The sequence below is a fragment of the Trachurus trachurus genome (assembly GCF_905171665.1).
Source record: "Trachurus trachurus genome assembly, chromosome: 24".
Lineage (NCBI taxonomy): Eukaryota > Metazoa > Chordata > Actinopteri > Carangiformes > Carangidae > Trachurus > Trachurus trachurus.
The window spans coordinates 18,736,264-18,753,119 of record NC_139910.1 but is presented as its reverse complement, the minus strand read 5'-3'; the positions used below and the strand labels follow the sequence as shown (position 1 = coordinate 18,753,119).

The 16,856-nt window shown below is 42.9% G+C and overlaps 1 protein-coding gene across 4 annotated transcripts in view; it reads left to right on the top strand.

Annotated features, from left to right (window-relative positions):
- Positions 1-666: 666 nt before the first annotated feature.
- The window catches only part of fynb (FYN proto-oncogene, Src family tyrosine kinase b), an 80,512-nt gene continuing 64,322 nt past the window's right edge, over positions 667-16,856 (top strand). For 3 of the 4 annotated variants that reach the window (XM_084000578.1, XM_084000577.1, XM_084000575.1), the window contains exons 1-2: positions 667-831; positions 15,878-15,946. The gene's annotated coding sequence lies outside the window, so the exon portion shown is untranslated. The remainder of the gene's footprint in view (positions 832-15,877; positions 15,947-16,856) is intronic. The other variant, XM_084000576.1, reaches the window with a different exon arrangement.

The following is a 16,856-nucleotide window of genomic DNA, read 5'->3' as shown; positions in this document are numbered from 1 at the left end:
GCCTAATCTGAGCGACACGATTTGTTTAGAGATTTGAGCTCACTATTTAGAAAAATGCTTTTGTCGCGTGAGAATTGAGCCAAAGCGAATGAGAAAATCTGTAATCTAAGAAATCTGTCAGCCCCACACCCCCACCCACACCCCACCTCACCCACCCATTGTCCCTCCCTTCCTCGCCTTTGATTGGACACAGTCCTGTCAGTCAATGGACCAACCCAGTCGTGCTGCCTTTACGTGCTCCATAACTATGAAAAACAAACTTTTCGATACATTTTTTGTTCTAATACAAACAACTTTTAAAACAATCCTTAAAGTTATTATCAATTTTCCCGCAACAGCGTTTGTTTCATCACTGGAAGCAAACACCAAAACATTGTCATATATCGGCGACGACGACAACTTCAACTGAGGCACTTTACAAAAATTAAAATTAGCACAAAATTTTCATTTTAAATCACGGTCTTAACATGCCGGCTTGACATGCCGGCCATTACTTTTCCCGGTTCAATACCCATTATAACTCTACGCCGTGTCCAACCCTCTTTGTTGTTATGTGACGTTTGCTTACGCCTGTGTTACCGGGACATTTCCTAACAGTCAGTGAACGCAGCAGCAGTTCCATTGTGGCCCTGCAGAGCAGAGCTCCTAACGCCATCACACGCAGCGGCAGCGGCAGCAGCAGCAGCAGCTACGCCGAGCAGCTCGGTGACATCAGGGCCACAGCAGCAGCAGCAGCAGCAGCAGCAGCGGCCAGTCCTCACAACTGCCGATACATGTCATCCTAACGGTTATGGAATACAGAGCAGCGGAGGAGTAGACGCGTTCGAGCGGGTAAGAAACCCCGTCGCTTCCTCCTCTAAACTCTCCATTCAGTCCGCTTGAGTCTCCCTACAGCGGAATGAATTACTTTGATTTCATTTGTTTTCAGGTATTACGGTTATTGACGTTTCTTGAACGTAAACGTGCTCCCAGCCTGTTTGCTAGCTACATCCCCTCTTCTTGTCTGCCTCCTCTCTTGAGTGGAAACGCTGTCTAGGTGAGGCGTCGGCTTGTTTTTGACGCGATACCTCTGTGAATGTGTGTGTGTTTTGGGTGAAATATAAACACAGCAGCAGCAGCTACAGCTCTTAGTGTTAGTGGTGCTGAAATGGAAGAAAAACGGCACCCGGAGCAAAACGAAACAAGTAGGTTATCCACGGTCATTGGCGTGGGGAGGAGAGGAGAGTAATTACGTTGTGTTTATTACCACCACACAGGAGGCGTTTAGCCTTCAAATCTTCCTGACGCATTGGTTTTTCTTATCCTCTCTGCACGGTTGTTTACCATACCCCCCCTCCTCTCCTCTCCTCTCCTCTCCTCTCCCCCTCCTTTTATCCACTTTCCCTTTCTCCCATCAGCATCAGCATCAGCATCTCTCCCACTGATGCTCGCTGGAGTCAGATGAAGGACACAACCTCACATGATAGAGAGTGGGCTGCCTTATCTTGGAGGCTTGTTGTGCATGCATGCATGCAGTGGGTAGACTAAAACCACAGTGCTCAGTTTTAACTTGGAGGACCAGATTGCATTCCTTCACACATATGGCGTGTTATGCTCAGGCACCACTCTCCTGCATCAGTCTCCTGATGTTCGCTCGCAGATTGCTTGGGGGGATAACGTGTTGTTAAACTCTGGTAACCCCCCTCACTTTCTCTTGTTGTCAACAAGTCTTTCACATAACAGCGCTGCTGCGTTTTAATCAGGCTCGTATCCACTGCGCTGCTCTTCCTCTTGTCCTTCCTAATCACGAAGGGGAAGTTTCTCCACCCTTTCCTTTGTGAATTGTAGGTTAATCGCTCATGTCACCTCTGTCTCCTTTTTTTTTTTTTAAATTGATGGGCATCCCTTCATCCATTTTCTTCAGCCCATAAAACCTGGCCATGTCTGTACGGCAGCAATTTGTTCTGCACATTTGTGTTTGCAAAATGAGTGTAATTGATGACATTGTTGGTTCCTGCCATTAAGTGCCCCTTTAAGAAGTGCTTCTTAATGAAGCAGCCCATTTCTGCTTTTAATGGACTTATTTTAGGTAGCACTCAAGGGTACATTTCATAAACTACAGTCTGATGTAGTCGTAATCTCCCTTTTTTTTTTTTTTTTACAATTATTATCCCTATTTTCAGTATGCCAGCCTCCTTGTGCTCTGAGCGGTGCCAGCAGCTGGTCTGCAGCTCTCTGACTCCACTCAGTTTAACTCACTTTTTGCACCAAGAAAACAAAGCTGCTTGTTTTAACGGCCATGCAATGTTACAGCCAGCTGCAGGTGCAGCGTGTGGAAGCAGCACAATACACTGTGTGTCAACAGGCTGCCAGGACAATCTGATGAGATGTAGTAGTAGTCTTGAATTGTCAACTCAGGAACTGGTGCTTTATGAAATAGCAAGCTGTATATCTGAGGTCTGATGATCTAATTTTACAAATCCTAATCATTTGATGTCTGTTGGATGTCTGCATTAATCCTGACAAATTTGAAATTTTGGATAAATCCTTGTACATTTATGTTGAATCTGGCCCTTTTTTTGCTGTGGGCTTGTGTATTGCAGATGTCCTCATCTGACTCATAGCTTATTGCAGAACAAACCTGCTTGAATCAGGTTGAGTTATGAGTCAAGCGCGGCTGCTTTGTATTCCCGCTGCTGGTGCCAGGCTTTACAGAACAAGGCGTGCATGGTATCGGTGCGTGTTAAACTTGTTGGCCCATTTTTTTTTAACAACTTCTCATCCTTTTACACTGTGGTGACACCCTGCCAAAGTGCTGTGTTTCTCATTGCACTTCACCTCACTGACTTACAGACAGAGGGTTACTTTGTGGTGCCAGCAGAGACCTGATCAGGCAGGTAATCACACAGAGGTGAGGAGGAGAGGAGTGAACAACAGGAAATCTAAACGAGGGCAGTTATGTGCACATGGCAGAGTATGTTGATTTTTTTTTTCAAATTGTATAAAATTATCTGTTTAAAACAAGTTTAAATGGCTTGAAGCTGAAAGCTGAAAAAGATTAGATTATAGATTTAGAGATAGTTTGTTGTGAGCCCCTGAGAACTGCTGACTTAGTAGGATACGTACAGCGGATGGGAAGGCACAGTACTGTACTGTATGAACAAGTGTTAGTTTTTGGTACACATCCCTGCATTTGTACCAAAAACTAACACTTGTTCAGGGTTTTTCTTACTTTAGCTTCCACAAAAATTGCATAATAACTCACTGCAGTGGAATGAAAAACAAATAGCATCATATGTGTCACTTTGCAGCTTAAAGACCGGGGAAACCAAAATTAAATATGTTTTAGTTTATAATACCACAGGAAAACATAGTATTAACCAGTCTGTCAAATTTGAAGGACTAAAAAAGTTGTTAAAGGGATACTCCACCCAAAATCGAAAATTCAACAATTTTCTACTCACTGTCATGCCAAGGAAGGGTTTGGAGAACTTTCAGAGTTATCAAAACGCTTTTGGAGTTCCAGGGGGGGTCGGGCTGGCAACGGATTTTCATATAATGAAATGAATAACTACTGTATGAAACATCCAAATACCTCCATACTGCTCGTCCATAGTACTGACCCAAGTGTCCTGAACCCGCGACACGAAAGAGTTGTTCAGAAAAAATGTATTTGATCTCTGTTTTCAGCCTTGTTGTAGCAGTACGGCTCCATAGAGTGCTGATGTTTTCTGTGATCACAGTCACAGGTTTGCTCTTGGTCGTGTCCAGGTATTTACACTCTAGTGATTTCTATTTTAATCCTGCCTTGGCTTTGACCCACTTTGGACTTTAGGATTGTGTATGTGACCCCCCCCCCCCCCCCCCCCCCCCTCCCCATCCTTTCTTTACGTTGGTTTGATTCTGGGCCTTTGCTGTGCTGTGTATAATAGTGATCTGTGAGCTGGTTGTCCTCAGTTGGTCCGGTTCAGAGAGGGGACTCTAGTAGGTGCAGGTGTGAAGTGTACTTAGAGTGGTAAAATCATCTGTATATGTCAGTCTGGGCCCTGCCGGCACACTCTGTCGCTGGTGCCATTTTGAACAGATGTGGTTGCACAGAGCTGATGATGGTGAAGCTCCAAACCTCATCAGTTGGCAGCGTTGTGTAAACTCTAATCACTGCTACTTCAAAATGACACACTCTCCCAAACAGGCAGTATCACAGCATTTCACCATTGTGGGATTCAAGAAGACACAGCACAGGAGGATTTGAGGCAGATGTTAATGCTGCAGTTCATGTCTGTATAAGTTAAATAATTGATTTTTAAGCTTATCTTTCAATCACACACAGTTGTCCTTCTCATCATCATCAGCTGGTTAATTTTCAAAGAGCTTCAAGTTTAGTCAAGTCATTAGAGTCGCTCTATCAGAAATGCCTCCTGCCTGAAAGACTGCGTTGGGTCTTGGAAAGTTTATACATTGATCTGATATACTATATACTATATGATTCATTAATAAGCTTAATATTATTTCACCCGGATGAAACCACAGTCTCCCTTGACATCAGTTCTTCTTCGTTGCTCTTAAACAGCAGCTCACACAGGAAGTTGCTTTACCACTATTAAGAGAGATTCTGTGACATTCATGTATTTGCTCATGTTTATCATGAGCCGTGCCGTAGCCTACAACATGTTAAGATAGCAATGATAATACATCCATACAAGTTTTTTTTTGACATGGTAAAATTTTCAAAGTCAACAATCATCTTACAAAAGTAAACTAGATCTTCTACTGCGGATATCATACAACAATCAGACCGCAAACCTACATGACCTACATTAAGTCTTACACAGGGTTGTGGTCTTGGCGACATTGTGCTGGTATGCAATCACTTACTCATTTACTAACAATGTATTTATACAGTAAGCAGGTCTATTATCTGATAGAGTTGGATGAACAGATTCAGCCTTGATTGACTTAGACTTGTTCTCTGTCCCATATGGAGTTTGCTGCTGTCAGTCTCTGGGTTGGAAAGTTTGATCTTCTCTTATTGAATTAAACCAACCCAGTCAAGTTTATTATTAAAAGCCTCCCTCCGCCTCATTATCTCATTAACAAGAGCTGACGAAGAAAACCCCTCTCCTCAGCTGGAGACTCCAGTGCACGAGCTGACGACGTCATCCACTGGAGGTTGCAGTGGGTCAGCATCACGCCAGAACCTCGGAGGGTCAGAAGGAGCCCACAACAACAACAACAACAAAGCTGCTCTTTGTGTCACGCTTCCAGTGGTGGGGGAATGAAATGTGTCTCTCTCTCCTCTCTCTCTCTCTTTCTCTCTCTCTCCTGCGTCCCCGCAGTTGGTGGCAGAGTTGTGACGTACTCACAGGCTCAAACGAACTTATTGTTACAGAGAATAACTAAACGAATGCAGGGTATGAAGAGCTGGTGGGGACATAACGCTGACATGTGAGAGCTGAGCTACACATCATATGATCCAGATCCACCCCTCCAGTGTCGATCCTCCACCACAACTCTGCTAATCAGAAACCCAGAGCTTTCTCCGTCTCCTTTTTTTTTTAAATATACATTTTTCACGATTCATCAGCTTCATTAAAAACAGGAATGTTGCGAGCTGGGGCGTCTGTCGCTGCCGGATCATTGTTGCAGTGATATGGGGTGGGAAATGATATGTGAAAGCGATACACTTCCATAAAAGGCCGTCAGAACCGCGAGGCCCATCGGAGATGTCCGTCTTAGGGGTATTTCTTCAAAGGAATTCAATTAGCGGGAGTTGTTTGTCTTGTTTCGAGGAACCGGTGTGACACAGATCCTATCAGGCTGATCACATCATGCACAGTCCCTTATCAGCCCCACCGCTTCCACCTGCCACACATTTTTGCTCGTCTCTTATTCGCAGCGCTAGCTCGGAAATGTGCAAAGTCAGTCGGCTGCCGGTGGTCGAGTGTGGCTTCATTTCCTCCGAACATAATCACAGTTGCTCATTTACATCTGGAGCACAGGCAAGGCATGAGAGCACCAGCACACACGGCTCTCGCTCATATCCTGCTCAACATTTTCCATTTTTAATCTCCCTGGCTTTTTTTTTTTCTTAATCTCTCCAATTCCATTTAGCTCTCGACTCCATTTAGCCTTTATTCATGAGTTCAATAGTGCATTGGAGCGCCTCAGTGTTTATTTAAAACCTCGCCACTGAGTGAATCAAGCAGAAATCTTTTCATTCTGGCAGCCACAACCCGACCTGAGAGTTTATACTGCTTCCGGACCAGTTCCTATAACATGGCTCAACCAGGTTGTTGATGGAAGTAAAGCAAAAGTAGGTGGAACATCAGAAATACAACCACATGGTCTGAGCAGAAGTGTGTTAATGTGTTAAAGTGTGTTAATGTGTTACCTGTGTTTGTGCATTTACTCTCATTAATCACTTGTGCTTCACCAGGATTGTGTAAGATGCTTTCAGTCTCTCAGCAGAACCTTTCACTGACCTGGTTGGTGGTTTGCTCTGCTTTACATGTACACGCTGACACATTTTCTCATGCAGTTTGGAAAGCCAATTCAACTAGAATGTATGTGCAAAGACGTCTTTAATCTTTCAGTTCACGACTCTAAATCGACTCTCATCATTGTTTTCCATGATTAACATAATGTAAAAGACAAGATGTCTGTCAACAGGCGTTGGAGCCCAACCAAGAACTCAGAGGTTACCTCACTACACATACTACATACAGTAGATATACATGTTTTCTGTATTTACTGGATTTTTGAGACCCAAATTTTCAATTGATGGAGAATATAAACAACATTTTTCGATAGAATTTCTTCATTTTGCTTGTTCATTTTGTTGATGTAAAAATTTAGTTATGGCATTAGGACAAATTACAAAGAGAAAGTGATATATTTATCCTTTTTTCTACCAATTTTTTGTTTTTTGTGCTATTCCAGGCTACCTATCAGTTTATATGACATCTATTTTACCTCAGGAAAGTGGTTAGCGAAGGTCGGTTGTAGGCTTGGACAATATCAAAAATCTTCATACAGTCCAACTCATATATGGGAATATACAGTATTATCAGGGGGGCTGCAGAGCGAAAGAGATTGGTTTAAAAAAAAAAAAAAAAAAGGAAAAGTTGTTAATTGATATCAGAAATCTATTTAATCTTTCTTTTCTTTTTTTCTTTTTACCAGTTCTTTTTCTTTGTACCTTTTACCAATACCAGTGACAAACATAAAGACATGACACAAGAAAGGAAAGACCTAACAACACAACATAGCAGTCAAAAGAAGTAAATGGGTTGAGATAAATTGTGATTAGGAGCAAAACAAGAAAAGGAAAAGAAAAAATAAGTAAAGAAATGAGAAAATAAAAAAATAAACATCAGCAACCAATCGACCTATCAATCAGAAATCTATTTAATCTTTCTGATCTCTATGGTTTTGATGTGAATTATGGGATGTTTGGGAGCAGGCTGGAATGGCTTTGTGTTGTGCGACTGGCTTTGTACCAGCCCGCCGTGAACACTGGAGCATCTTGAGTCTCTCTGCCTGCCAGAGACGCAAGCAGCGATCATGTAGGCGTTGTTCTCAGTGGGCGAGCTGGACAATACTTCTCACTACGCTTCATTACTTATTAATGATGTGTTTACCACGGTGGCAGGCAGACCGATGTCAAGTGTTTGTGTTTTGAGAGGAAAACAAAAGTGCCGTCTGTACATAATATGTTAATATAGCCAAGAGCTTCTTCATACATAATTAACTTGCTGTGAAATTTCCAGCTGTGTCTAATGTCATATGTGAGTGACAAAGACTATGTTCTGTCTCAACAAAGCGTTCCTGTGCTGCACGTGGATGATGATGCTGCTGCTGGGAAATCTGCATTGCAAAAGAAGCCTTTGTGCTTTATGGTTTTCTAAGAATTTCCCTGTTTCTGATTTTTCTTCATGCACACAGATTTCCTCTCAGAACCCAGTGCGAGTTGCTGTTTCGGTGGAAAACTCTGGCTTCTGGGCCTTCATCTCTACTAAGATAGTAACAGTGTATCAGAGAGATTCTATTATGGCCAATTTCCACTGCAGTACACAGTCTCCTGAACTCTGCTTCCTGTCTGCCCTCTGTGTTACACTCTGCTCTCAGTTTGACTGTGCAGCATCGTTTCTCTGCATTGCTGATGCAGCTGCCAGATGCTGACAAAGGAGATGATTGCTCATCCAGGTCTGTGGCATCATGTTGGCGCTGGGCCTTCACCCCCAGGCCTCTCTTTTTTTTTTAAAGGTTGTGACGTCACCAAGAGATAAAGCCGCTGCTGGCAGAGTCACAGGACTTTGTCTGCAGGACGTTCTCACATGTTAAATAACCCCAAAGCCAGAGATGCTATTTTCTCCTTGGACAATTTGTATTCATATTTTGATCAGTGCTGGAGAGTGCAGCCTGTGTGTCTGGATTCGTTTTTTATCATTTCTAAGATTCCAGTGGAAAGGAAAAGTATTAGAAATAGTCTGTGTAAAGTGAAATACGAGATTTGATTGGAAACATATTAAATAAGTTAGAATATGGTTGCTGGGAACGCGTGAAAAGATTGATAACTATACTGAACTGTGGAATTTGAGGATGAAACAAGGATTTCTCTGTTTTTTTGCGGGACTAAGAAGAAGCTGAGTGACGTAGATCACTCCGCATCACCACTATACTGTATAAGAGTGATTGCACATACACGCTTTGCAGCGAAGTGAAGGAAAGAAGTAGTATCAGGCACATAACTGGCCCCCAATTTTAAAAACCTTGATTTTGAAACCTAACAAATTTTTCTTCAGATTTGGCAGGATGGTTAATACGACATCTGTCTGTGATGTGTCTACTCACAACACAAATATAGTTCCACTTTACATGGACTTTAAAGACTGACCGTCGGGCCTATTCAAATTTATCCGAACGAATTACAGATCATTTGATATTCGTCCGAACCTAATTTTTCTAAAAAGTGACAGCCCTAATCAAAACCTATTTAAAGTCTTGAATGGCAGAGGCATACAACCAACCATGATGCAGTAATTCTAGTTCTTTATTAGCTGAGGTTACTGATATGTCAATAAAACATGCAATAGGTCAAGTTCATTGTGAAATTGACACGATGCTCTGGTACTCTTATAGATTTGAATTCAAGCATGTCAATACAGTTAACTACAGTTATACAGTTATAATATCTTTTTTTTTTGGAATAGACAGTACCCCACAGTAAATGCAGACGGCCCGTGCAGATCGGGCACTGGAGGTCTAATCTGCCGTGTGGATAATTGTCCATTATAATCCACTCTTCAGCGGCGTCTGTCAGTCAGCCTCTCTGTGAGGGCTGGCAGCCCACTGACAGTCCTGACCTGTCAATCAAATCACATCTGTCGGGGCTCATGGGAACGCAGATGAAACGTTCAGGATTTTAATGAGTGTTTAATTAGTGTTCCAGGATGTCACATCTTTACCCGAAACTTCATGCAACGTTTTAGAAAAACCACAGGCAGCTGAATCTATTACCACTACCGAACTACCCCACCGTCTGTAAGGTTGCTCTAAATCCATGTAAAGGCTGTAGCCTGCAGCTGTAAGCTTTGCAAATGCAGCTATTATTGAAATGGCAAAGAGTCCTACTTACCCTTTAGAGACTAGCCCTGAAATGAACCAGAAGTGGGCGGCTGACGATGAAGCTTCACAATAAATTGCATAGGGAACGGCTCGTCTGTGGTGCAGACGGAAAGCAGTTGCCCAGCGGGGCACCTCCGGCTTGGCCCCGGTCCCCAAAGAGTACGAGTGGCTGTGTTCAGGGGACGGAAAGCCACTGAGGGAGTGAGATAGTGACTTTGTAGAACAGAGGTTTGTTCCTCTCCTCAAGAGCTAGCTTCTGAGGAGGTATTAACCAAGTCTGTATCTATATAAGAGGACACGGTCAACATTTACTCAAGTTTTTCATTTTCTTGAAGTGTCCGTGAATCTGAAAGCACCTGAACAGAAGCTGAATTAGTGGCCCTTTGCCTTTGTAATATTGTGTAATGTTCTGCTTCATCCACATGACTATGATTTGTTTGGAAACATTTCTTTGCTATGTTTTCACCGATACTGTCCACGCTACTGAGGCATTTTCAAGCACTGACAACACAGTAACTCCATTGCCTTGAGGTGAAAGTGTTACCGACTATGTTGTCTTTGCTGCAGTTCACTGTTGCTCAACAGTAAATTCTGCATTTTCACTCCCATCTTAGTTCTTTACTGTTCCTTGTTGTTGGTAGTATTTCTGTAACTAATCAACAGTCTGCTTCCTGCTTACATCAGTTGCACTGTGTACGCTATGTGTTTCAGGTGTGGTAGTATGGACATGTGGTGTCTGTGATACTCGTAGAAGTAGCCTACTCGTCTGGTCGCGGATTGTTAAAACCACTGTTTTAAAATGAAAACCTTGTAGTGTGGATGTAGCCTCAGTCTTTAGTTGTTGTATTTGAGTAATGCTGGAAACAACAATTATTTTCATTTTTAACATTTTTTAAATTGATTGATGGTAATTAAGAATAATGATTTAGTCTAGAAACATTTTCATAAAGTAATTTAAATTATAATAAAATTCAGTTTTAATTTTTTTTCTTACAAAGTAACAAAACGTATAATTAAAGCAGAAGTGAGTGATATATTTGTGTTAATATAAGTCTTAAATAGTTATATCTTCCGACAGCAATCACTTACATAGAGTGTTTGGACTGAAACACGGGTCTCTCAGTCCCTCTGCTCTGCTCTGAGCCGAAAAGAAAACATTTATCGTATCCTACAGTTTTTATCCAATGAGGAGAGAGAACGGCATGCAGGGCTGTGTGTGCAGCCAAGGAACGCCGTGAATGTGGTGACGTAGCGACGAGGACTGTTATGGTGCGTTCAAGGAAACTCGTATTTTTCCGACCGTGAAGTGGTACCAGTTCGATCTGGTACGAGTTCACCGGTCGGAAGTTACGAGTGGCCGTTATAGTGACTTTCACCGGTAAAACAGGTCGGAAAAACACGAGTGGGTTGCCTGGAACGCTACAAAGTCGTAAGTTGTGACTTGAAGCTGTAATTTACGATTTCAAAAGCCTGCCTGGAACGCAGCATTAGCGAAAACGACCGGATCACTCACTTCTGCTTTAAAGGAGACATATTATGCCCCTTTTCCACAAATTAAAATAGTTCCCAGACATGTCTGTGACATGCTTTGGTCAAAATACCCCAAGGATCAAACATAACGGCTCTCTTTTCATACTCTCAAAACAGCCCTGTTCAGAACCGCAGGTTTCAGTGCCTGTCCCTTTAAATACAAATGAACCACTGCCTGCCCCGCCCCTTCTACTGGTACCAGGTAGGGGTGGGGTTATGCAAATTCAAAAGCTAGTCACATCACTGGAAGACATCTGACGGAACAGCTCATAAAACCACATGGATTTCAATCTAGGGAGCCTGCACATTACAGATATTTTGTAAATTCTCACATTTTGGGAGCCAGAAGGCAAGACAAACACCCAAATATTGTTAAAGAGCCTTCAGAAAGTGATAGGCTAATACCATAATATGTCCCCTTTAAGAGTACCAGATTGTTAAACAATATCAATAAAAGTATTATTCTCTGGATGAGCTGTGATGTAGCCTAATATGAAACTAACAACTCAGTTTGTTGTTATAGTGTTATAGTAATATAGTGAATCAGTGACAAAATAATTAACAGATAATATAATGGTCAAGTTGCATCACTGAAAAAAAGCCTTTTAACAGAGACCAGACAGTGCTGTGTGATTGGCTGAGGATGATGCAGCCTCTGCAGGCCTTCAGACAGAGTCTGTGGCAATGACAGTTCCTCTAATAGATCCATACAGTGAATGGAGTTGGCTCGGAGCCTCCTGGGAGGAGGAAACGGAGCAAATTGAAATAAAAAATCAGCACAAAGCCTGATTTTCCCTGCCTGGACTCTGGCTGAGCAGTTTAGCACTTGCCTTCCTGCCCAGAGGTCTGGTACCTTCTGTGTGGATCCTGCTGTGTGTCACTTCAGTCCAGCAGCAGCCCACTCATCTGCCCCCAGTCGCCGGGCAGCAGCAGCAGAGTGACTGAGCCCGTTGTGCCTCGGCCGGGTCATGTGACAGCTCAGTGTGGCTGAATGACTTGCCCTGTAGCCCCGCTGCCATTATGTTTTATTAGAAGGGTGGGGGGTGCTAATGAAAAGACAAGAGTCGGTTCTGCCTCCGGGGCCGGGGTGGCGGGGTTGTGGGGGGGGTGGATGCACAAGACTCACAGCAAAGCCTGCTGGGAACCCGTCGCCATGACTGCCTGAGAGCAGAGGCGAGGACGGAGTCCACAGACGTTGTGGGGGGAAGCCAAATGGCAATTTTCTGCTGGTAAAGAAGACTTAAATCACATGTTTCACTCACACACTGAGGTCAGCCGGAGTATTTTAGGACACCCTCACAGAACTCTACTAAAATAAACACACGGCTCAAACCATCAGCTGAAAAAAACGCTGGTTTGTGTCTGGCTGAACATTTGAACACTATACCTGCACTTAACTCCCGTCCGTCCCACTATAGTAACAGTGGATTTGAAACAATACTCTCTGACCTTGCAGCATGCGTGCTGAAGAGGAGAGTACAGAGGTGTGTGTGTGTGAGACGTCTTAAGAGTGTGTGTAAAAAAAACAGACTGAAGTGAAGAGGTGTCTGAACAAATCACTTCTCTTCCTGTTGTCCTCATTGTCTTTGTTTTGCTCTTCACTATCTCTTCTTCCGTTTATGTTCAGAGAGGCCACATCATTTCTACCCTACTGTATCTCTCCATCTGCACCACAGCTCTGCCACTCAGCTCTTAAACACGGGGATTTTGAAATGAAAGTGGTGTTTTTTAAAGGGATAGTTCAACATTTTGGCAAATTGGCCCATTGCCATAATCCCTATACTTTTATGAATAGGTTCGTTACCTTTAATTGTCGGTGAAAGCTATTTTTAGAATGGCGGAGAAGAGCCACGAGCTGCTCAGAGCTACGCTACGGAGGCTAATGGGATTTCTTGGTTTCCCTTACTACGCTGAGTTTTTTGGCAAGCAGTCTCTGCATTTACCTCGAAAACAACTCCATCTCATAACGTTCTGTTATTATCTCACAGCGTGGTGAATGTGCCGGTCACAACTTGTCCACGAGAGCGTTTTGGAGTTGTTGGATTGTGTATTTGATGAGGGAAACCAAGAAATTCCATTAGCCTCAATAGCGTAGCTCTTAGCAGCTCGCGACTCTGCTCCGCCATTCTAAAAAAAAGCTTGCACCGACAATTGAAGCTAACAAACCTACTCCTAAAACTATAGGGATTATGGCAATGGGCCAGTTTGCCAAAACGTTGAACTATCCCTTTAAAAACAGCAGGTAGGGCGGGGAGTCATTCTAATTTTATTTTAATTTACAAATTTTGATAATTGACCTAAAATGGTTATTGTGTCTCATCATTCCCACCATCCAAATTCACTCCATCATCCACTTTTCATGCAGTCCACTGTAAATGTGCTTGTTTTCAAAGGCTGAATAAATGTGTGGCGTTTCCAAAGTAAATGAGTCATCGTGTTAAATAATCGTGATATCATCATTGATCAAAAATAATAGCAGCCTAAACAGAGGGCAGTGTCACAGTGTGTTAAGTGTTTGGCACCATGATGTTGGTTGATGTAGTGACAGTCTAATGACCGTCACACTTGAGCACATCTGCACAGATAAAAAGGGCAAACACACAAACTGATGTGTTTTTCAGATTGTTTCCCCATCATGCTGCTCTGCTCCATGCGTATTGATCTTGTTTAGATATAATCAACTCACTTAAGTCAAATGAATTGTTTGCCCTGTGGAGGCCCATCGCAGCCAATAACAGGAAATTTGTGTGTAATAGACCCCCACAAACATAAAGCAGCAGCAGCAGCAGCAGCAGCAGCGGGAACTTTCCTCGTGGGCGGCTGCTGTTGCAGAGCAAACAGTTGCATCACATCGCAGAAAGCCGCATGCACTTGCAGTGTCTGTATCGCTCCTCCAACAATGAGTGAAGCTACGGAGAGAGATTAAATTAGATTAGCAAAGGGCGAGCTTTCAAGTCAAAGCAGCAGCTAATGAGTTGGACCATATTTGGCAGCGGAGACAAGCACGTCTTTTGTAAAGAAAGGGCAGTTAGGAGGCGCACTGTGCAGTTAACCCCCCGACCCCGCTGCCACACAATGCCTCCGCTGTGTAATTCTGCCGTCAGTCAAAGAGCTGGCAGCTACTGTAAAGTTTGTCCATGCTTGGGGGAGATTTATCTGTGAAAGAAAAGTTGCCATGTAAGCCCCCCGATGATGGGTTAGGTCTGCGCTCTGGTTCCCTGGGCTGTTTTTTTTTTTTTTTGCTCACAGTTCTGAAATGTACAAAGGACGTAGTCTGATGACAGAGTTATTGAAGGCTGTCTCAATCAAAGCATCAGCAGAAAAATACAAAAGCAAGAGAAGTGAAAGGTCTGAGTACTTCCATAGCAGTTCTAAATGGTTTTACTACACTTGCTCTACAGCTCAGCTCTGAGGTTTTACAAAGCACTTGTTCTCTTCACTGTAGAAGTTGGTCAAGCTCAAAATGGACTGACAGAGACGTTTCAGGAGTCAAACTATAATTGAATGCATTAGTAATTAAAACATGTTGGTACAGGGCAGGGTTTGATGGATGTTTTTTGACATAATGTTTCCAGCCTTGAGGTTATTTCTTCAAATTTAGGTAAAAAACAAAAAACAAAACATTCACCTGCACTGAAGCATGAATTGATTAGATTTTGGAGCCTAAAGGTCAAAAGTCAAGGTGACAAAAAGTCACAAAACTTTTTAGCCAGACCATCAAGACTCCACATGGCTATTAGTAGCTCATATTGATCTGATAAACAGAGATGTGATCCTACACTAGTCTGAGTTGTGGAGGCAGACAGCCATGACAACATTATTATAGTCTGTAGTTCTTTAAAACAAATTGAAACAAATTGATTTAATTAGTGTAACAATTACACATTATAGATATATTTCCTATTTTAATCTAGTCACATATCTGACTGCTCTAATGTTTGTTTTTTACTCCATATTCATTTCAGTCCATGTTACAGTCTTTTTTCTTCTTTTTTTGTACTTTATTTTTATAGAAGGAACATAGACAACATACAGAGAGACACAGAACAAACAGTTGGTCACCTATACATTTATTCTGACATTATACAGTCCATGTTACAGTCTTGTTCACAATTCAGAAAAGAAAATCCTTAATTATCATTAGTTGTAGTTGTATTGTAACACAAAAAGGGGGCAGTACTTATGTACATAGATGACAATAATAACCTTTGATTCAGAACAGATTTTCCTATGTATTAGTTTAGTTCAGTCAACTTTTACTGTACAGCTACTGAATAGGTTTGTTTTTCAGCGAATGGAGATGTCCTACATTCAACAGACTCTCCCCATTCACACCTGGAGGAGTGAATGAATGGATTTCTAAAAACAGAAAAACTACAGAGCAGTGAAACGGGGCCATCACACCGGCTTTTGATTAAGGCTGGCAGCTCAGGTGCACTTTGCAGAAACCTGTTGCTCGCCTGTTCACTTACATGTCAGATCTACCAACCTCTTCCTGCTCTGTTTATCACACTGTTTCACATTCGATCACTGTGATAATAGGTCGCAAAAGCCATACTAACTGAAGTCGAGGCAGACGGTCCCTTGGCGTCATCCCAAAAGCATTCTGGGAAAGATTTGCAAGACCTATTTTCACAAAGAAGTGTGCGAACGATGGGCAGTTGGCGTACATGCAGTTGATATTCATGTTTTATTGAATGGGACGATCAATAATTGAGCATCTGTGTGTCCCTCCCTGCAGGGCCTGGGTTTTAGCGGCGCACAAAGCAATGTGGAGGAAATAAAGACCCTGACACGCTGAAAACCAGAGGTATGATGCCGCACACTCCACTGGACTCACACACACTCGTACGGACGGCACACAAACACACTTGTAGATGAATGGAGGCTCGTTTACCCACATCGCATGGCCATATGAGAATAACCTTGTGTGCGCACACTGACAACAGATGGATGGACGGCAACACATGCTCATTCTGGAGGATTTTCCTTGTCTTTAGATGCATGTGGGTCATAGGAAGCACACACACACACACACACTCGTTAAAGCATACACATATAGCTACCAGCTGGCCATCCCTGGCTGAGATTGTTTGCTAGAGGCAGAGTACACACACATACCTGTGGTGCTTTAACATGGACTGTGTTTTTTCTATACTTTGCTGCATACACCCCCCCCCCCCCCCCCCCAAGAAGAGGAAACTATATGTAAACTGCCTCCTGGTGCGTCCTTTCCTGTCACTGGAGCCGAGCGGCTACCTGGATGTTTGTACAGGTTGAACCCGCACGACAGCAAAAGAGCAAAAGGTGTTTTATTGCTTTTATATCTTTATGCAACATGTGACCTCACCCAGCTGTCCGTTTCTGCAGCCTCCATCTTTAAAGCCGCAGCGCTGCAGTAAGGTCAGCCTTATACTTTGCCGCAGGGTTAATGTCAGGTCAGCCACGTCATATACAGTAACTGTACATCCCTGCCTCAGATTTCTCACATACACAAACCAATAGGACTGTTTTTTGGCTGGATGGCGATGGTGGGGCCAGAACTACAGTACGAACATGAAGTTAAACCATCGGCCTGCTGAACGCTGTGTGACTGAGTGATGGCACTGATTGGCTGGCTGAGTGTCGAAGTGGTTCCCGAATTAGTCGTTGCTCTTTCTAAATTTACTGGTGTCAACTAGCAGTGTTGCCATTTTTGCACCTGTTACTAGTTTTACTGA